Raw genomic sequence first — 22,276 nt, 5'->3', positions numbered from 1 at the left:
CTTTGAACTAACTCTTCCCTAAGTCTCCAGCCTGTTGGGCTACTCCATTAGATTTTGGACTTAAGCCACAATTGGCCAAAAAAAAAAAAAAAAAATCTTTCTGTATCTTGTTGTCCTGTTTCTTTGGAGAACCCTACTAATATACCGAGTAATTGAGATAAACCACATGGGTGACTGGCCGTGCCAAAATGACCAATCCCCATTAAAGGACCTGGACATCAAGGCTTGGGTGAGCTGTGATGGTTGATGCCTTGTGAGTATTGCTCAGTTCACACAACAGTGCAGGGAGGATTAAACACTATCTATTTGATTCTGCAAGGAAGGGATAAATGGCAGCTTGCGCCTTTTTCTCCTGGACCATATCCTGTGTGCCTCTTCCCATTGCTGATTTTAATCTGTGCCCTTTTGCTGGAATAAACCACAACAGTGAGTCTAACAGCTTTGCTGAGTTCTGTGAGTTCTTTCTAGCAGATGACTGAACCTGAGGGTGGTCTTGAAGGATCCCCCTGAATGCAACCCCAACCATGTATTTTCCTCATAATAAGCTTTTAAAATACAAAGTAGATTGTATCCTTTCTCTGCCCCTAATTTTTAATAGTTCCCTGTTTTTCTCACAATGAAAGCCAGAACCCACAGGATCTCCCCCTCCTGACTTCCTCTCTGACCTCAACACTTACTTCCGCATCACTCACTGAGTGATGGACTTCATGGACTCTTTGCTGATTTCCTTGAACTCTCCAACCTCAGGACTTTGTATATACTCGCATTTGGTCTTTCCTCTTCCTGAAGGCTTTTTAAGCAAATACCTATGTGACTCACTCCCTCACTTCCTTCAGACCTTTGATCAATCAGTTAGACCTAACTGAAAGGTCTTCCTTGACTACTGCATATAAAATAGCATTCTACCCCCCATGAGTTCCTATTTCCCTTTTTGATTTTTATAGCACTTTTTACCACTTGACAAATTTTACATTCATATAATTATGTGTTCCTTATCTATTATCCTCCACTAGAAAATAAGTTCCATGAGATCAGGGACTTTGCCTATTTTATTAACTTCCGTATCCCCTGTCTCTTGCACTTACTACAGCGTGTGGCACATAGTAGATGCTTAATAAATATTAGTAGAATAAATGAATGAATGAGTGAATAACTTCAAAAGGAATGTAAAATGAGGATGAAGAGTGATCTTACTCTTTCAAATGTCTCTGCACTCCTTGTCCTCTGTATTGCTATGTTATTTGCCACTAAGACCTCTTATTTCTTCCTTTGAAACAATTTCAGATAAAACTTGTCCTCCATTTACTTGCCATTCATACATTTTGGTTTTCCTTTCATAAAATACAACTTTTTATTGTGGTATAATACACATAATGTAAAATTGACCATTTTAACCATTTAAAGTGTACAGTTTGGTGGCATTAAGCATATTCACAAGGTTGTGCAATCATTTCCACTATCAATTTCCCGAACTTTTTCGTCATCCAAAATGGGAACTCTGTACCCATTGAACAATAACTTCCCATTTCCTCTTACCCCTGCCCTGGGTAATCTCTATTCTACAGTATGTCTCTATGAATTTGTCTATTTTATATTAAGTGGAATCATGTCATATTTGTTCTTTTGTGACTGACTGGCTTATTTCACATAGCAAATGTCTCCAAGGTCACCCAAGTTGTAACATGGATCAGAATTTTCTTCTTCTTAAAGGTTGAATAACATTCCATTGTGTGTATACACCACATTAAAAAAATCAATTTATCTGTTGATGGACATGGGTTATTTCCACGTTTTGGCTACTGAGATTAATGGTTTGAACACTGGTGTGCAAGAAAATGTTTGAATCTCTGTTCTCAATTCCCTTGAGTATATACCCAGGAGTGGAATTGCTGGATCATATGGTAATTCTATGTTTAACCGTTGAGGAACAATCAAACTCTGTTTCATAGCAACTGTACCATCTTACATTCCCATCGGCAATGCATGCAGATCCTGATTTCTTCATATCTCCACCAACAATTTTTTTCCTTTTTAAAAAAGGAATATCTTTCCTGATGGATGTGAAATGATATCTCATTATGATTCACAGTCTTTTACGTCATCGCCTTGCACTTGGATTGATGAAACAGTCTCCTTGGGAATGTACTTGCCCTCCATGTTTCCCTCCCTGCTGCGTTTGACCACTGTTGCTCATGCATCTTTGTAAAACACCATCCTGATGTAGATTTGGGCAATATTTTTATAAAGATGATGGAAACAATGAGGCTGCTGAAGATGTGTGAGGGTTAATATTAGGTGGCAACTTGATTGGATTGAAGCATGCCTAGGTAGCTGCTAAAGTATTTTTTCTTGGTGTGTCTGTGAGGGTGTTGTAGAGGAGATTGACATTTGAGTCAGTGGACTGGGAGAGGAAGACCCACCCTCAATGTCTTGTGGGCACCATCCAGTCGAATGCCAGCGTGGCTAGCATAAAGCAGGTGGAAGAAGGTGGGATTAGCTGGCTAGCCGAATCTTCTGTTTTTCATCTTTCTTCTTTGATGGGTGCTTCTGTCTGTTCCTCCTGCCCTTGGACACCAGACTCCAGGTTCTTTGACCTTTGGACTCTTGGACTTGCACCAGTGGTTTGCTGGGGGCTCTCGGGCCTTTGGCCACAGACTGAAGGTTGCACTGTTAGCTTCCCTACTTTTGAGGCTTTTGAACTTGGACTGTGTTACTACTGGCTTCTTTCTCAGCTTGCAGACAGCCTATTGTGAGGCTTTGTCTTGTGATTGTGTGAGCCAATTTTCCCTAGTAAACTTCCTTTCATATATGCGTATATCCTGTTAGTTCTGTCCCACTGGAGAACCCTAATACAGCAGTATAGAGAAGAGAGCATCAAGAGGAAAGAAAATGAAGGCAGATTATTCTGGAATATTTTTAAAGGACAAGATGGGGGTCAGGATACCAGACACTGACAGGGGTCTCTTAATAGCCCAAGGAGGAGAGAATTTTGAGAAAGAAGTGATCAGCATTGCTCTGAAATTACAGACAGTCAGGTGTTTTGAAGAGTGATCACTGGATTTTGACAATTAAGAGTAAGCATTTCATAACTTTTGAGACTATAGTTTATGTCTACTGGAGGAGGTAGGGTAGAATAAAATATCATTTAATTGATGAAAGAATAAGGGGATTATTATTATTATTTTCCAGATGATTATCAGCAAAGGAAAGAGTGATAGTAGAAGAGCTGTGGGGAAGGGTTTTTTAAAGATGGGAAAGCAAGACTAGCAGCCCAGCCACAGAGGCGGAGCCTCCAGGTCTCTGGGCTTAGTACTTCTGGTGCCGCTTAGGCTTCTGTCAGCACCCCAATCCAGGGCCAGATCCTGACAAGTGATATTCCTTTCTATCTTAGAGAGGTAGCTCCTTTCCATTTTTGAACACCTGCACTCCACTGAGCCTTCACTTTGAAAAGAAAGTGAAGGGAGAAAGACTGCAATGTTTTAAGTCTTAGCAGCCCTTACTTTAAGCTCCGGTCATATCCTTGGCATGTTAATCTCTCCTGTGAGAAATGGAGCTTTCTCACATATAGTTATTTACCCTTCATGGCGACAACACATCTGAGACTTGTGCTCAGAGGTCATTTAGCAGATCAATGGTCCCAACACCAACTAAAAGAAGAAATAATGGTTAATGATATTAAATGTCATGTGAAGGAGTCGTTACTGAAGAAACATCAGTGTAGGGCTACATATGAAATGTCCCGAAGGGAACAGGATTTAATGGAGGAGCTCAAGGTTGCAAGAAAGGCATACCATGAGCTCATACTACAGTTGTCTCTTGTTTCATGGGGGGCATTCATGCTTATATTTGGTGACTTGAATCCTTACATATCTCTGCATGAAGATTTGTTGGCAAGAATAGGAGAAACAACCAAACCTGATGAAATAGTGTAGCAGACTGGGCCCATTCTCATGAACTGGTTGCCAAGCTTAAATGCCTGAAAGACTATTGTCATAAACAGCCAGTGGCCAAGGCACTTCTTTCCAAAAAAAACAAGATTCAAGAATTCAAGACTTCTTGAGCAATGTCTTGAGTTTCCTTTCAGTCAAAAATTAGATCTTTAGAATTTCCTAGATATTCCCTAAAGTTGCCTCATCAAATAATCTTTAGTGTGATAAAACATTTTTGGAGATTCTCCAAAAGATGACCCTGAGGTTGAGCATCTAGAGAATGTTGTATTGATAACACAAAGAGTTCCCTCTGCTATTAACTAGAAGAAAGGCCAATTAGAGTGCCAGTATTTTACTGACAAACTGAAGTAACTGGACAAAAAAGTGAAAGGATTGTAGAATTGAAACAAGCAAAGTATTGCTCTGCCATGGGGACTTGAAAAATTAGGCAGACATAAACTTTATGTTTCCCTATTTCAAGACTTCTTGGTTTTGGCTTGACCTGGTAACAAGAAACACAAAAGGAGGATTGCTCTTATCCTCTTTACTGGCAACCAACCCTAGTCTAAGAGCTAGTCTTTGAAGACCTGCAGGATGGAGATGTGAGAATGGGAAGGTCTTTTTGAAGATGTTTCAGTAATTCAGATAAAGCTAAAAATATCTTTGTAGCTTGCTTCCAAGACTCTTCTTTGAGCCAGTCTCCACTCCATAAGTCTAAGATGTGTTTCATAAGCAGCAGTGGTTCCATTGTACTTAAGTATTTATTGCTCCTTTCCAACAGGTCACCATTCTAACCAAGTTTGAAGATTTGCCAGAGCTCCAAAAAGAGTGGGAAAAGAACAATCCCTTGGTCTGGAACATCAAAGACTAGAGGAAGGCTTCCACAGTTTCTAGTGTTATTCAAATAGAAGTTCAAAAAAAGTTTCATAATATGGTTCCCCTGCACAAACAGCAGAAGACACCAAGAGCATAAAAACACTCAGAACGCAATCTGGGTTCCAAAAATCAAGGGACAATGCCTAGTTAAGTGACAAATGCAAACGGATTTTGGGATAAGGAGAACTCTGTGTATTTACTGGTAAACAGACTATTTATTAATGTGTACAGGGGTTTTTCTTTTCTTGAAATGTAAGCATGAGAGAATTATAAGCTTACCTTATATCAGCTTTAATATTTTCTGTTTTTTGTTGCTTTTCCAAATGGCAGCTAAAGGTACGCAGACTACATTAATTTAATGTTCTTAATTTTTGTGTGTGTGTGTGTGTGTGTGTGTGTAGAACAGATCTCACCGTATTGCCCAGGCTGGTCTTGAATTAGTGGGCTCAAGTGACCCTCCCACCTTGGCCTCCTAAAGTATTGGGATTACAGGCATGAGCCGCTGAGTCTATGGTCTTATTTTTAAAAGATTTTTATTTTTTCAGTTCATTTAGAACATCCAACTCTGGCATTTTTAATGAAATGAAATATTTATGAAGTGGATTTTCTTTTAATTCTGAATTCATCATGACTTTATAGTATCAACTAATTATGGTATTTACAATATTTGGCAACACATAGAATTTTGCAAACACTAGGCTTTTACAGTGTTCCTTCAATAAACTTAGCATGCAAAATTGGAAGTTTTAACATTGGCACCTTCCAATTCTACACGGTATATATGTTTGTAGTATTTAAAAATTCACACTGAGGCTGGACGCAGTGGCTCACGCCTGTAATCCCAGCACTTTGGGAGGCCAAGGTGGGTGGATCACGAGGTCAAGAGATCAAGACCATCTCGGCCAACATGGTGAAACCCTGTCTCTACTAAAAATACAAAAAATTAGCTGGGCATGGTGGTGCGTGCCTGTAGTCCCAGCTACTTGGGAGGCTGAGGCAGGAGGATCACTTGAACCCAGGAGGCGGAGGTTGCGGTGAGCCAAGATTGCACCACTGCACTCCAACCTGGCAACAGAGCGAGACTCCATGCCAAAAACAAAACCAAAAACAAACAAAAAAGATTCACACTGAAACAAATTCTTTGGAAAGCAGACCATAAAACTTCACAGGCTTTTAATTTCACCAACTGAAATCTTTACCTTGGTTTTTATTTTTCACTGCCACATTCCTCATTTCTTCATCCATTTAATCTGCCAATTATTGTTTTATTTACTACAAACTAGATTTGATATTTGTTTTTATTTTGTTTTTTACTTTGCAGCCTTTTCAAATTGGCATATCTTAAAGATATTTTTCTTTCTTGATTAAAAATGTGTGTGTTTAGTTATTTCATTTTATACCAAGTGAAACTAAGCCATATTATTTTTCAGCCAATTAAGAAAATTGCAATTTTAAAATACAACATTTTAGGGTGATGAATACATGTGAAATGACTTATTATACTCTACTGAAAATCTGCTGTAAGACATTCACTGAAAATTTTAGCTTTATCTGAAAAGCAAGAGGGAAGACAAATTGACTGACAATAAATTTAATAATAGGGAATGAGGGCGGGTTTGTCTTAAAGCAAAAAAGTCTGGTTATACCATCATGTGACAATATAGTAAAAGCTAAATCTGAGGTGTAGAGTCTTTGTGGAACACCTGAGGGGAAATTAACTTTGTTTCCCTGAAAATAGTGTTTGAAAAGAAATAATAAAATGTATTAAAAATTTGACGTTTGATTAATTTCAATGGATTTATTCATAAGATGGAGAAAAGGCTGATGATGTAAAATGTTACGTGGGTGACATATAGAAAGAGTAAACTTATAACTTAATTTTCTTTGTTAATATAAAAGTGAGATCACACCCTTTGAAAAGGGAGCGTGGGGTGGACCAGAAGTCCCTTGCCCTGGCTGCGCTATAGTAGTGAAAAATCCATTTTGTAAACATTTTGTAAAATATGTTTTGAACATTTTGTAAAATATGTTTGCTCAGTGCAAATGAAAATTAGAAAAGACTGTAAATAGATCAATCCAAATAAATTCTCTGTATCAATGAATGATACAATTAAGCAAGCAAACAAACAAACAAAAAACACACGTAGAAGAAACCCAGACCAACTCAGATTTCATGTGTTGACGGAAGAACCAAGAGAATGAAAGGGAGTGGAAGGGTAAAGATAGGCAGAGAAACTAGGGTGTCCCTTGAGGCTCCTTCCTCTGAGCATGGAGAGATGGAGATGGTAGACACATACTGGGAATTCTGGAGAGGAGAGAATTCAGGGACTTCTGTTAGATAACCTTGGTCTTGGGCATGTTGGAGGAGGCAGGGTCACTCAGTGTCTTACAAAGCTGAAGGGAGAACTTACACTGGAGTTTTGAGCAGGGAAAAGGTTTATATGGGTGCAATGAGTGTGGCCAGAACCAATGAGAAGCAATGTGAATATGGTTCAGGTGTTTCTCAAAAAGTGATGGAGAAGAAGGGAGGACACGGGGTCATTGATCTGGATGGAGGAGTGAGCACTGGACTTGTTTTGACCTTTAAAAAGTGCAGGGCATAAGTGGTGGGGGCCGTCTGGAACCCTTTCCCTCCCGTACACTCAGCACGTTGTTTGCTTCTTACACCTCCCATTGCACACACTTGTGAGGCTGGCTACACTCACAAGGAGCGGCATATCCATCAGCAAATCAGGCTCTGACATTATTTCAGCTTCCTGCCTTTCTCCCCCGATCCACTTCATCCTGTTCAAAGCACCTTGTTGAGACACAGTTGACATAATTTTGGCTTTAATATTCTCTCTTGTGAATTTACTCTGTAATCTTGGAAGCAAAACATAGAAGGAAAGAAGAAAGAAAAAGAAATCTCCAAACTCATACTCCTTATCAAAAAATTTCAGGGTTATCACCACACAAGCTTGCAGCAGTTTCTGTTATCTAGAGGAGGATGGGGAGTTCCAGGGAGAGAGGGGAAGGGGAGGGAGAGCTAAGAGCTAAATTGGTTTGTCTAACCCCCAATTTCCTTTTCCTGATGACTTCTAAGTAGTCATTTTCTCACAAAGTCACTGTGTCCCGAGGCTACTTTCACACACCTTGTCCTCATCACCCTTCCCTGTAGGGCTTTCTCTTAACTGAACAAAGTTCTTTGGGCTCCAGGCTACAACTTCCACCTCAATTAATGCAGTAACTATTTTGGTTTGATTTAAGAAAATGAGCAAACATTTATTGGGAGGTGACTACTAGCAGGCACTGAGCCTAGTGCTGTGAGCAATACAGAGATGAACAAGAAGTCACAATGAGCTGAGAGAGACACAGTCTGGCAGAATGTGGCAGGCAGGGCAGGGGAGGGACCACAGCTTTGTGCAATGGTGAAGAGACTGCTTCCAGCTGGGAGGGCATGGAAATGTTTCATGATGAGAATGACTTTACCTATTTACTTTTTCAATTTTATTTTTATTTTTAATTTTTGTAGGTACATAGTAGGTGTATGTATTTATGGGGCACATGAGATGTTTGATATGGGCACACAGTGTGAAATATACACATCATGGAGAATGGAATATCCATCTTCTCAAGCGTCTATCCTTTGAGTTACAAACAATGCAGTTACAGTTTTTATTTTAAAATGTGCAGTTAAGTTATTATTGATGACAGTCACCCTGTTGTGCTGTCAAATAGTAGGTCTTATTTATTCTTTCTAACTACTATTTTGTACCCATGACAGTGACTTTAGAACTGGGCTTGCCAGATGTAAGGAATAAGGCTGTTTTGGCCAGATGTTAGGGAGAAAGACGCACAGCCTTCATGGTGAAGGAAATGAGGTGAGACACAGAGGCAGGAGAGGGCAGGAGGCCAGGGATGGTCTGGGTCGGAGTAAACACTGGGTGAGGAGGAAAGTGGAAAGCCAGCCTTGCTTGCTCTGCTTGGGAGACTGGATTTTCTTCTGTGAGCACTTCAAAGCCTTCATTGCCTGTGCTTCATTGCAAAGGCTTTCTCGTTTATCTGCTTATTTGTAGTTACATCTATGTCTCTCGGTTTTATCTGTTAAAAAGGAAAACCTGGAGTTCCTTTGGCTGCTGAGATGCCCTTTTTGAATCCCGTGCTTTCTGCTAAACCTTTTTATCTAGGTCCTGCTGTTTTGCTTGGCTTTTCTTGATTGCCTTCTAGATTGCTATCTACACACAGCAGTTTCATTTGCTTTGATGCTTTTGAGAGTTCGGGACCACAATTTTGCCAATTTTAACTTTCAATACGTTTTCTCACCTTTTTCATGACTGTCTTTGAAAAGAAAAAAATATATACATGCAATTAGCAATAGATGGCTTCCTGAATATTGTTTATTGCATCGTAGCTTAGATGAAAACATTAAGGAACACAGCAACATCTTATTCCTGGAGAAGAGTTTGGTCCTAAAACCATTCAAAACAAAAGCTGACAGATGAGAAAATGAAAGAAAGATCTTGATCTATGTTATTTTTGCTTAGCAAGCTTGATAATGACAAGTTTGGAAGGTTCTTGTGTGACGCCTAGCAGGTGCCCAATTAAATACTGATTGTTAATTCTGCTCCTAGTGAGGAATTCCTGGTTAGGCAGGAGACACTGGGAGATGTTTATCTCATGCTTGGTTCAAGGTAGTTTTCATTTTTCACTTAGTCCCAAAATTCCATGGTGCTGTATTGTATTATTTTTGATTAAAAAAGAGCAAGCAATCTAAATGTTTAATCAAAGGGAACAGTTTGGTAAAATGGCATATCTACTTGTGGGACACCCATGACATTATTATAAACAATGACTGAGATCATTATGGAAAAATATGGTGATATAATGGTGATGGGAGGAAAGCAGAATGTAAAATTATGTATCAACTGATATTTAACAATTGTGTGCCTGTTGCACAAATTCTCAGAGATGGAATACAGAGACTTGAGCCAATGACTGGTGAAAGGCAGCACCCCCTGCCCTCAAGAGGGGCTGATCAAATGCAAGACTGTAACTGCCAGTGCTTACAGCCTCAATATGAAGCCACGAGCCACACATGTTTCTGACTATAAATTAATGTTTCAAAAGAAAGAGATCCACTTCAAGTAAATAGTGTTGTTTACCTGCCCTCCAAATATCAAAAAACAAAACAAAAAACAAACCAAAAAAATGACAACAAAAAAGCAAAAACAAAAAAACAAATTTGCTTCTTAACCACTGCCTTCTCCTCCATTTTCTTGTCTCTGCTAATCAAATGCTTTCTTTGGGTCATTTCATCTAAATTTGATACACTGATGCTTTCACCATCAAATTAGTATTGTTTGTGCACCTCTAAGAAAATTCAAACTCTGATTAGGCGCACTACTGCCTAATTATATCTGTCTGTGCCTGGTTATATAAACATGTCCACATTAGGACTTATGACTGCCTCTTTCTCAGAGTGTCTGGGAATGGAATCAGAAAGAACTATTGCTGGGCTCCCACAGAGGCAGAGTCTGGAAGGTAGCTCAGGTAAGTGAGCAGGTGATGGGGTATGGGGGTGGAGGGCCCTTGGCATATTATGCGATGATCCAGAAATGAAATATTGCTGCTTAAAAAAGGAAAGAACAGGCTGCCAGTTTCTGGAGTTTTGAGAACCCTGCTCTTAAATGGGCACGGGGATTATTACTAGAGGTTTTTAAGAGTAAAACTAGAGGTTTCATTGGAAAAAAGGAAGTCATTTCAGCTTTCCTTTTCTCTTGTGCTTAATCTTGCACCAGAGAACAAACTCTCTTCTCTCTCCCCTCCTGCCCTTTCCTGCCATGATATTTAGGGTCTGTGATTTCTCGATGATACCTCTCATTGAGCTCTTGAATGTGCAGTGCAGAGATATGGTTTGCCCAGCCTCCCTCCTTTATTGTAATAGCACAGTTTAGAACAAGTAAGAAAAAGTAAAAACCAACAGCCACCTCAAATCTCCCTCATTTCTGCTTCTGCAGTAGTGGAGTTGAGACATCATCTATTGGAGATGGAGATGTTCAGCCTGAGAAATTACTAAAAATCTGCTTAAATTAGCTAATCTTTTTCTTTCCTGTTCTCCCCTTCATATACACCTCTCTGCTGACATCTGACTGGTGTGCCTCAATGTGTGTGCACCAGCAGACATGCCCTGGAATTATTGATCATCTGTGGTGAGGGTCTCTGAGCAGAAGTATGTAGTTGAGGGTAGGCTAACTCCTTGTCTTCCTTTCTTCCTGATACCTCACTTCCTATTTGGGGAGCCGTGTTAGTCTGTTTTTGCATTGCTATAAAGAAATACTTAAGACTGAGTAATTTATGAAGAAAAGAGGTTGAATTGGCTCATGGTTCTGCAGGCTGTACAGGCAGCATGATGCCGGCCCTGTTTGGCTTCTGAGGAGGTCTCAGGTAAGTTCCAATCATGGCAGAATGCGAAGTGGGAGCAGGCACATCACATGGCCAGAGCAGGCGCAAGAGAGAGAGAGAGAGAGAGAGAGAGAGAGAGAGGAGGTACCATGCACTTTAAGATGACTGGATCTTATGAGAACTTACACACTATCATGACGACAGCACCAAGAAGATAGTGCTAAATGATTCATGAGAAATCTCCCCCATGATCCAATCCCCTCCCACCTGGCCCCACCTCCAACACTGGGGATTACATTTCAACATGAGATTTGGGCAGGGACACAGATCCAAACTATGTCAGGAGCCCAGGGTACCACACAAAATGGCAGAACTGAATGGGGGCTACAGATTCTCTGGTTTATCCTTCACTTTCTAGATGAACAAACAGATGCCCAAGAGCATTGCTCAAGATCACATATGTGTAAGTGGCAGCTAGGGGATAAGATGCCAGATTACTTCCATCTCAATTTGGTGGCCTTTTCATGATGCAATTGCTTACTTGAGTCACTTTCTTTTCTAAGACGCTACGCAGGAAAAGCCTAGGTTTCCTTCATAACTTTGTCCAAATGCCATCTTTTTCAGGAAGTTTTTATAGGTGGACGCAGACATAAGAGAATTTTGTAATCACCCTTAGCACTTTTTAAAACTGTGCAAAGCTTTTGTAGTCTACAGTATTGCCATCAATTAGGGTTAATTACGTATATGTTTTACCCTCCCTAATGGACTATACAAGCTGCATGAAGGCAGCAATTTTGCCTTTTTAATTTTTGTTAGTCTCATAATGCCTGGCACAGGGCTTGGCATCAGTGGATACTCAATAAGGTATGCTGAACGAATGAATGAGAGAGTGGATGAAAGAACAATGAACCCGTTGGAATGATGCCTTTGTTCCTTCCTGGCGTAGGGCTGCTGTGAATCAAAATGTGATGAATCTCTGGGGATCGGGACTTTGTGAGTTATGGGGAAGTCTTTCTGTCTCTCTTGGCTGAATGAGCAGTGATAACATTAAAACTGCAACCCTGGAGTAGCTAGCAGTGATTTAGGGAGTACATTCATATGGGTTCTTCATAAATAAATCAACTAAATTGCTGCCACTAGCCAGTCAGGCAGGACTGCCCCTAAACAGAGCAGGTTTCTGGTGTTTACCTGGCCAGGATGCTGATTGCTACTGAAAATAGCTCCAGCATTAGACATTCTTGCTGTCACAGTTGCCTCTTTGGGGACTTTTCCCACCTAATTAGGAGAGGGGAGAAGTAGCTCATCGTTTAGTCCATTTAGTCACTGTCGTTATAGCAACTGGGATGGCTGCCCCAACTTCGGGCATTCCCTACAAGGTGGCTTTTTTTTTTGCCTGGATGTCTTCACTTGCTCAGTTTCCTTATGGTGGACTCAGGGGTTACAGAGCTCAAAAACCATGTCTCAGGAAAGGACTGCAGGAAACTCTGTTGATAAGAAAAAATTCTCTTTGAATTCTGGTATATCTCAAAGAATAATTGGGTTTTGGAAATGATAAAGTAACTCCATGCCTCCTCCTCCCCATTAAAATGTTTTTGCTTCATTATCTGAATCCCAAATGCTAGGATCTCTGGATTTCCAAGATAGCAATTCATTGAGTTGAAATGCTGATGTAGATTTCTCAGCTAATAAGATAACTAGTGAAGATTCTCCAAGTTTCTTCCTTCCCTTACAAGTCATTCAACAACAAATATCTATTGAGTACCTAATATGTGTCAGGAACTATGGGGATAAAAATACCAAACTGTCTTCACTTTCAAGGATTTTATAATCTGAAAGGGGTGGCAGATCTATATAATGGCAAGAGTTTAGTGAGACCTGCTTTGTAACAGATACTGGGAAAGGGCTCCGGGGATAGAGATGAGAGAGAAACATGTTAGTTTGGGAAAGGTTAAATTGGGCTGTAAGGAATAATTAGGGTTTCACTAGAGAGGGAGGAGGGTTATTCCAGACAGAGGCAGCAGTGTGAAGAAAGGGTGTGATAGGGCATTTAGGGCATCAGGATTCATTATTCGGGTGTCCGTTCACCCACGGATAATGACTTAGTCCATGTAGCACAATCTGAGCTGACCACTGTGTCACCTATGTCCATACAAAGCTGCCTCAGGATAGGTCTCTGTCCTGCAGGAGTTTAAAGTTCAAATGGATGGTGGAATTCATGGCAAGAGAGTTGGAAGATGAAGCTGAGAAGTTGGACTGATCCCAGCTTGTGAAGACGTTCTGGCGCTGGACTAAAGAGCTTGAACTTTGGCCAGCAATGCCTCTGCTTACAGCATCTAAACCACAGACCAGTCCATTGATGAAGGACATGTAAGGGCGGTTCCTAGTTTTGCTTTAACAAAAAGTATTGCAACGAATAACTGTACATTCATGTATGCATGTGAGAGCATACCTGTAGGATCAATTCCTTAAATGGGGTCACTGGATGAAAGGGTATGCATTCATAATTTTGGTAAATTTTGTCAAAGTCCCTTCCTTAGACGTCATATCAGTGATCACTCCCAGCAGCAGAATATGAGATGAGCTTGCCTCTCTGACTGTGAGTGCAAGCGTGAGCGCATGTGTGCGCGCATGCGCGCGCGCGCGCACACACACACACACACACACATTGTAACAAGGACAGTTTTTCATTCTACTTCATACCCGTTGTCACCGTTCTTTGATGGGGCACAGATGGCCAAGTTTTAGCTCTCTCACAAGTTTGAGATGGGTGAAGTCTTGTCCTGGAGAGGTCCAAGAATATCCCCTATGTTCTACCTAAGTTTAGATTTCTGTCCCATGGGGACCCACAGTGAAGCACTGTGAGAAGAAGTAGTCAGCCTCCAGGCTGTTTGATTCAAAGATTGGGAGTGCCCCCATACTAAATGGAACTCTTAATTACTCACAGAGAACGCGTCATTAATGAATGGTTTTACACTTTACCTGATTTTTTTTTTCGTATTTTTGGCTTGTGTCTCTTTCTGGGGAAAATAATTGCCCTAAGTCTTATTTGTCCTAAAGTTTTAATCTTAGAATATATTGGTCTCTTTAATCAGTCTACCACATCAGTAATTCTGCATAGTACATAATGCTTACACACAAAGTCAACATTGTGATAATGTGATAATTTCATGGAGTCAAATCTGTAAAAAATGCGTTAAATGAATTCAAACTCTCTAAAAGCCTCTACACAACTTATACCTCCAGTGTTGGAAATGATGCAAAGATAGCATAGCGAATGGTAAAACATAGTGCTGACAACTTAAAACAGCCTAACCAACATGCTGAAACCCCAACTCTACTAAAAAAATTACAAAATGAGCTGGGTGTGGTGGCGCATGCCTGTGATTCCAGCTACTCGGGAGGCTGAGGCAGGAGAATCGCCTGAACCCCGGAGGCAGAGGTTGCGGTGAGCCGAGGTTGCCCCATTGCACTTTAGCCTGGGCAACAAGAGCAAAACTCTGTCTCAAAAAAGAACACACACACACACACACACAAAACACACACAAAAAACTAACAACAAAAAACAAAACAAAACAAACAAACAAAACCCCCAAAACCAAAAAAAAATCAACATACGAAAAAGTGTATTACAGGAATAGATTATGGGTAATTTCACCAAAATAGTCCATCATAAGAGCTGGCCAGTTTTCACGATCGTTAACTATATTTTGAAGTCTTGCATCACAATGAATAGACACTTGTTTTCTTTTAGACCCTGGCTCTCCTTGGAGAATATGTTCACATTCATTTTCTACATGATGTTCTTTTTGAGATTCTCCTATGATTTGATATACACCAACATGAATATTCCATATTAAAATTTCCCATCTTCTGTGTCATGCCTTGATGTTGTTTTGGGTGTGTGGAAACCCATTCTGCATGCACTCGTATACATACCACACATTTGGCAGAAACAATACTGGTATTTGAAGGGAACGCCATTATGTAAGTGCCTTCTTATCTTACCATGCACATAATCATTTTTGAACCATTCATTAACTTCGCTGGCTTCTGCAGGCAAATTCAGCTTTAATTCATTAAAGGTTTTTGCAATGTCATCAGCCGGAAGAAATGCCAATGCAGGCAAATGACACATTTTTAAACTGAAGTTTTTGTTGTTGCTGTATGGCATGGCCAATCCACTCATCTAAATTTTCTGCCAGATGCATTGGGCTGAATGAAAAAAACATCTTTATTGGTAACATCTTGAAATTCCCTTGAAATCCATTTTCTTCTGTAAAGTCCACCCGATCTGCGAATAAGCATTTATAAGTGCTTCACTTTTCCCAATCATTAAAACATAATTGAGTGGATAAATTTTAGAATCTTTGGATCCAACAGGAGCATGAATTGTATATAGTTGATAAAAAAAATCAATGGGGACAGTTTTGAAAGTGCCATCCATTAGCCAAAGTCAAGCATGTGCTAGTTTTTTTCATGTTATATTTAGTGGTAAATAAAAGTAGTGTATCTTCTTCAACAGTCAAATCCCCAGTCAAGAATAGTTCGCTATTTAATGTGTTTTGGAACACTGGAGGAATCTCAGTGTCACTGAGCTTGTCAAATTCTTTTTATTCTATGACAAAGGGCATTCCTGAAAGGCAAGCATGGCACTTTGTGTCAAGGGGCAGAAGTTGTACACGACTTAATAATTTGGAGGGCAGACTTCTTATATTTTTGCCCGTGTTTTCACTTCTTCTGTGATCAAATTGACACCTAAAATTAAGTCCACATGTTCACCCCTTGTCAACTTGGCACCCTAAAGCATGCTCATAGATTGACATGAAGAATCGAGACAGAGAGAGATGATTCCGGAGTGAGAGGCGATCACTGCAGGAGCACAGTCCTCCAGGAGGGGAGAGGGGAGGGGTCCAGGCTGCAGGTGCAGTGCTGTGTTTTGGGAGGCTATTCTGGAAAGATAAAGAATGTGAATAATGTTCATGTTGAGTGATTCTAGGCATGAGAGTAAAAAGTACTCGAGGAAAGCAAAATCTATGGACCATACTCTTCTGGCAGAATTTTGGGAAACCCACACCCAGCCCCCCACCACACACAACCACACACACAACGTAGAAATGCACAGTGCCTGGCACATACCAGGTGCATAATCATTTTTTAAAATAAAAATGTCATCTTGCAAGTGGAAGTCAGCCATCTCCTAGTCAGAATATTACCAGGAGATCTGTTGTCTCAAGGCAGATGGGAATGGCTAAAGGAGAGAAGAGAGCAAAAGAAGGAGGAGGAAAGAGGGTGTGGGGCAGGGAAAGAAAGAAGAGAGGAGGCAAGAAAAACAAAGAGGAGACCAAGGCCAGTAGTGGCAGAGAGAAGGGTGAGCGGCTGTGTCCATAGTGGCCCCAGGCACCTGTGCTCTCAGCTGCTGACCCTGGGCAACTTTGTCCTTAACTAACAGCTAAGAATCTCTAGTCATGGGAAACTGCAGCAACAGCACAGGTGCGACCCAGCAACTGCTCTGCTTGGCCTGGCTATAATTAGCATCCACCGGCAGCCTAGAAAACTGCCTGCTATTGAGGTCAGTGAGTTCAGAGCCTGTGAGTAAAAACAGAGGGGTGCGAAGAGCCGGTGGAAGCTCCAGCTGTGCTGGGTCATTGAGGGGCTGCTTGGCTCCAGAGCACAGCCCTGCAGCCTGGTCACCCTGGGCACAGCTCTGCAGCCTGGTCACCCTGGGCACAGCCCTGGAGCCTGGTCACCCTGAGCACAGCCCTGCAGCCTGGTCACCCTGGGCACAGCCCTGCAGCCTGGTCACCCTGAGCACAGCCCTACAGCCTGGTCACCCTGGGCACAGCCCTGCAGCCTGGTCACCCTGGGCACAGCCCTGAAGCCTGTGAGGCTTATGTGAGAATGAGGCGGCCAGAATTCCTTGACTATCACTTATCTGTCTGGGCAGACGTCCTTCATGGCTGGCTTTCTCTGGCTCCTGGGGCAGCTCCAGCTCGTGGGAGTTGCACTGCCTTGGCAGACAGGGAGACTGGCTTTGGCAACACACTGAGGGCAATGCTTTCCCAAGGATCTGTCTCCTTGGAGAGTCTTTCTAATATCTTGGCGTATTTGTATTCTCCCCTGGGCAGCCCATCCTGGCTCACTGCTCATTTCCCACATGGGGGCATTAAAAATAAATCTTTGCTGTGAAATAGGAAGAAAATCTTTCCCAGAGCTTCTCTTCGCTTGTGTGTGTGTGTGTGTGTGTGTGTGTGTGTGTGTGTATGTGTGTGTGGAGTCTGGAGTTTGAGAGGGAAAAGGTAGAACCGATGATCTCTTCTGGCACACTCCTGGAGCACTGCGCTATACTAGTGAATACAAAATCATCTGCCTGCTGCTACTGCTCCATTACAGACTCCTTATCCCTCTGTATCTGGTGCCATTGGCTTCACTGTTCCATGCTCAGGCAGCAGGACTCCCATCCTGATGGGAGGGCATCCGGGCAGAGCCCCATCCCTCCACAGTGGCCACAATTGAAGGCAGCTGCTCCTCCCTCTCCACCTGTCTAATCTTAAGAAAGTTCTTCCTTATACAGATCTTAATTTCCTTGCCACTTTGCATCTCTAATCCTGGTTTTCCTTTGGACATCCATAGTTAGCTGACTTACCCTCCAAATAAAACCTTTATATTTGTGAGACAAATGATTATTTCCTGTTTTCCCTTTCTAGTCTGATCGGCCTCAATGATTTGACTGCTCATTATTTCCCCAAATATGTGTTTGTTGCCAACTGAGTGGCTTCTACTGTGCTAGGTGCTAGGATGCACCTATTAATAAAATGCAGCCCTGGAAACTGGAGGCACCCACATTTTTGTTTAAAGAAACACTCATGGGAAAAATAGAAACACGCCAGATAACTAAAATACAAAGTGATAAGAGGCATAACAGAGGTAAACTTTCTATTGCCTATTGGGGGTTTATCACGTCAGGGTTGGGGGAGTGTGCTGCGTACATTATATCACTTAGAACCTACTACCACCTTGTGATGCAGGCATCATCATCAACTTGTAAATAAAGTCAGGTGACCTGCCCAGCTTCACAAGGCTGCCAACCCTATGTTGAGGGCAGATTCAGGATTTCAAATCACTGAGATAAATATAAAGTCCCACTCTCAAGGTCACACACCAAGAGCAAGGACTTGAATTCAGACCATCTCGCTGCAGAGCCTGCCTTTTGGACCATCCTGCCACCTTGCTTTCCTGGAAGACTTTGGGAGCACTAAGGTACCAGGATGAGGAGTATCCTCAGCAGGGCTACTGCCGCAGACCTGTGCCAAAGAGATGCACCCAGATACTCCCTGCGCAGGAAGCTGGATGCTAGTGCTGACCTAGCTCTGACCTTGCTGTGGTTCTTGGCACTCTCAGACAATTCAGGCAATTCAGTTTCACATTACTGACACCTCTGCTGTTCTGAGTACATGCTTTCTTTCAAAATGCAAAAGTGAGGCCACCCCATGCACCTCTGACAATGGTCCATTCTTAGAGGAATCACCTGTCAAAGCTGTCCTGGGAGCTATTGAATTAATTTCTACCACTTGGAAGGTAGCAGTTGTCCTGGAGAGGAAGGGCACAGCTCTTCTCTATCATCTGGCAGCCTCCTTCAAGCTGTCTGGGGAGATGGGGATGTCCTGGGTGCATGTGGCTGTTTTGATTTCATTTTGGATGGTGGCGTGATCAGTACTGAGCAAGACATGCAGGAATAATTACTATTATCATTACTATTTTCAACATCAATTCTGCATCATCAATAGCATTGGGCATTGTCAGAGAGCAGAATTAGAATCAGGCTTTTTGCCCAATGGCCTCTCAATTTAAATTAAACAGAAATTGCTTATGAACAGGAAGTTACAATGGTGGTGCTGGGGGTGGGGCTATGGGTTGGGAACGGGGAAATATAATTTGTTTCTCTGTGTTTTGGAGTGGCAGATATCAATCTTTGGTTTCTCTCTCACGATTTGGATGATTTTTTCTTTTAATAAAACCCATGACAATAATAATGATGTTACATAGAATTTAAACCTCCCAGGCAACATTTTTGCCATGATCAATGATCTCAAAACTCTGGAGAAACCAATATTTATTAAAATTGAATTCACACCAGCAAGAGACTCGGGAAAATGCTGCAACGTTCTTGGGGAAGCCTAGAGTGATGGGAGTGAGTGACTTTGCTCCTCTAATGCTCCTTGTTTGCTTGTTTCTTCCTGAGCAAGTATCTTGTTTCTGTGTGTCCTGATTCGTTGTCAATAAAGACGCTCCTGTCTTACTCTCTTTCACGTCTCCTCTGTGTGAACTGCTGACCACCGCCCAGTACCAGTTCTAGATAAACCTCCCAAATGAGCGATTTCATTCATGCTTTCCCCTTCCTAGAATTCTTGACCACTTCCCTATTGGGCTGTCTCCTCAAAGCTAAACCTTCAGCCAGGTCTCCCAAATTTTTGGAATCTACTTCCCTCCCATTCCTTCAGTTTACTCCTTGGTCTCAGAAACTCTACTTTCTTAATAGCCCACAAGCTCACCTCGCAACCTTTTGCTCTGGGACTCTGGTCATGTTTCTTCCCTTGGCTGCCATGACCTCCTTTCCCTTCCATGTATGTAACACCACCCGCTGTCCTGGATGGCCATTCTCTCCTGCTTCTGAGGCCTTTCCTGGGGGTGTCCTTCCATGACCTTGCCTCCTGTGAACATCTCTGGTACTGATGGTGTGTTATGAGTGTGTTATGTCTACCCAAAATTTGTATGTTAAAGCTCTTTATTAGAGTTCTCCAAGGAAACAGAACCAATTGTGTGTGTGTGTATGATATACATATATATAATATAAACACACATATAATATGTACATATAATACACATATAATATAAACATATATAATACACATATGTATATATGTATAGATGCATACATATAATATGCAAAATATATACATATATGTACATATTCTGTATATGTATATGTACATATATGTATGTGTATAATATATACACACATAATATGTAATACATTATGTCTACATATACAAACATACATATATTAAAGTATGTATTACATATAAACATATAAGGTATTATGTATACATATATATGTATAAACACACTATGTAGTATATGTATATATTGTATATAATGTACACATGTAAATATATATCATTTATACATATATGTATATATGTAAATATGACATATACATATATATACATGTATACAAACATACTATATACATAGATGTGTATGTATACAAACATACTATATACATAGATGTGTATGTAAACATACTACATACATAGATGTTTATGTATACATACTACATACATAGATGTGTATGTATACAAACATACTATATACATAGCTGTATACAGCATATATGTATATGTATATATTATATAATATGTACATATATTACACAAGTCCATATATGTATATATGTAAATATATGATATATACATATATGTATATATGTAAACATACCATACGATATATACATGTCTATATATATAAACATATCATATGATATATACATGTCTAATAGTAAATATATCATATGATATATACATGTCTATATGTAAATATAGCATATGACATATACATGTCTATATGTAAATATAGCATATGACATATACATGGATGCATATATGTAAATATATTATATGATATATACATAGATGTATACATGTAAATATATTATATATACTGTATACATCTATGTATATGCTTATTTATACATATTATATATACATAATACCTAATATATATTTGTATGGAATATATAGTTTAATATATGTATATATGTTTGTATATGTATACATAATGTATTACATATTATATATGTGTATATATTATGTATAGTATATCATACACACACAATTGGTGATATATATGATATATACACACATTTATATGTATATGTGTATATATACACAGGTGGTATATAGGAGAATATAGATATATAAATTATATAAATGTGTATATATATAATATAGATTTAATATATATCTTATAATACATATGTGTGTATATATAAAAATATTTATTAAAAAAGGGATTTAGTATAGGAATTGGCTTACGTGACTATGAAAGCCAAGAAATCCCACAATCTGCCAATCTGTAAGCAGGAGAACCAGGAAAGCCAATGGTGTCACTGAGTCTGTGTCTCAAGCCCTGAGAGCCCAGGAAGCCAATGATGTAACTTCTAGTCTAAGGCCAAAGACCTGAGACCTGGGGGTGGAGGGGGACACTGGTGTAAGCTCTGGGGTCCGAAGGCCCAAGAATCAGGAGCTCCAATGTCCAAGGGCAGGAGAAGATGGGTGTCCCAGCTGAAAAAGAAGAGAGAGCGAATTGCCCTTTCTCTGTCTTTTTGCTCTATTCAGGCCTTCAGAGGCTGGATGATGTCCACCCACATTGGTGAGGGTGATCTTCTTTGCTCAGTCCACTGACTCAAACATCCTCATAGACACACCTGGAAATAATGCTTTCCCAGCTATTTGGGCATGCCTTAACCCAGTGAAGCTGACACATAAAATGAAACATCACAAGCCCTAACTCCCAGTACCTCAATATGACTATGTTTGGAGACAGGGCGTTTAGAGATGTAATGAAGTTAAAATGAGGCCATTAGGGTAGGCCCTAATTCAATCTGACTGGTATTTATGTAAGAACATAAAAAGAGACCCTAGGGGTGTGTACACACATCTTGCCAGCAGCAGAAGAGAATACTTGTTTTTCCTCAGCATTGCCACTATGAGGCTTTCACATTTTTTGTTTTGAGTTTGGAAATCTAATAAGGGAAAATCATATTTCCATGTTTTGATTTGCATTTATTCATTAATAAGGTTAAGTGTTTCTTCAAAAGTTTGTCCACCATTCATGTTTTTATTTTCCTGAACTCTTCTTCATAACCTTTATTCATTTTTATGTTGCTTAACTTTTTATTATTACATAAATAATATTTATAAATGAAATAACATTGTCTTTTGATCTCATATGTTGCAAATATTTTTCCAGTTTGTGATTTGTCCTCAATTTTGCTTATGAGTTTTTGTTTTGTCACACTTACTAAAAAAATG

General features: G+C 40.3%; 1 long non-coding RNA gene across 1 annotated transcript in view; it reads left to right on the top strand.

Moving 5' to 3' along the window:
• The window catches only part of LOC117063890, a 49,950-nt gene that overhangs the window by 14,682 nt on the left and 12,992 nt on the right, over positions 1-22,276 (top strand). Inside the window, exon 2 of the long non-coding RNA XR_004429149.1 lies at positions 10,263-10,334. This is a non-coding gene — a long non-coding RNA (uncharacterized LOC117063890). The remainder of the gene's footprint in view (positions 1-10,262; positions 10,335-22,276) is intronic.

Source organism: Trachypithecus francoisi, unplaced genomic scaffold (genome assembly GCF_009764315.1).
Source record: "Trachypithecus francoisi isolate TF-2019V2 unplaced genomic scaffold, Tfra_2.0 Lachesis_group19, whole genome shotgun sequence".
Taxonomy (NCBI): Eukaryota; Metazoa; Chordata; class Mammalia; order Primates; family Cercopithecidae; genus Trachypithecus; species Trachypithecus francoisi.
The sequence above is the reverse complement of the archived record's forward strand: the minus strand, read 5'-3'. Positions and strand labels throughout refer to the sequence as shown.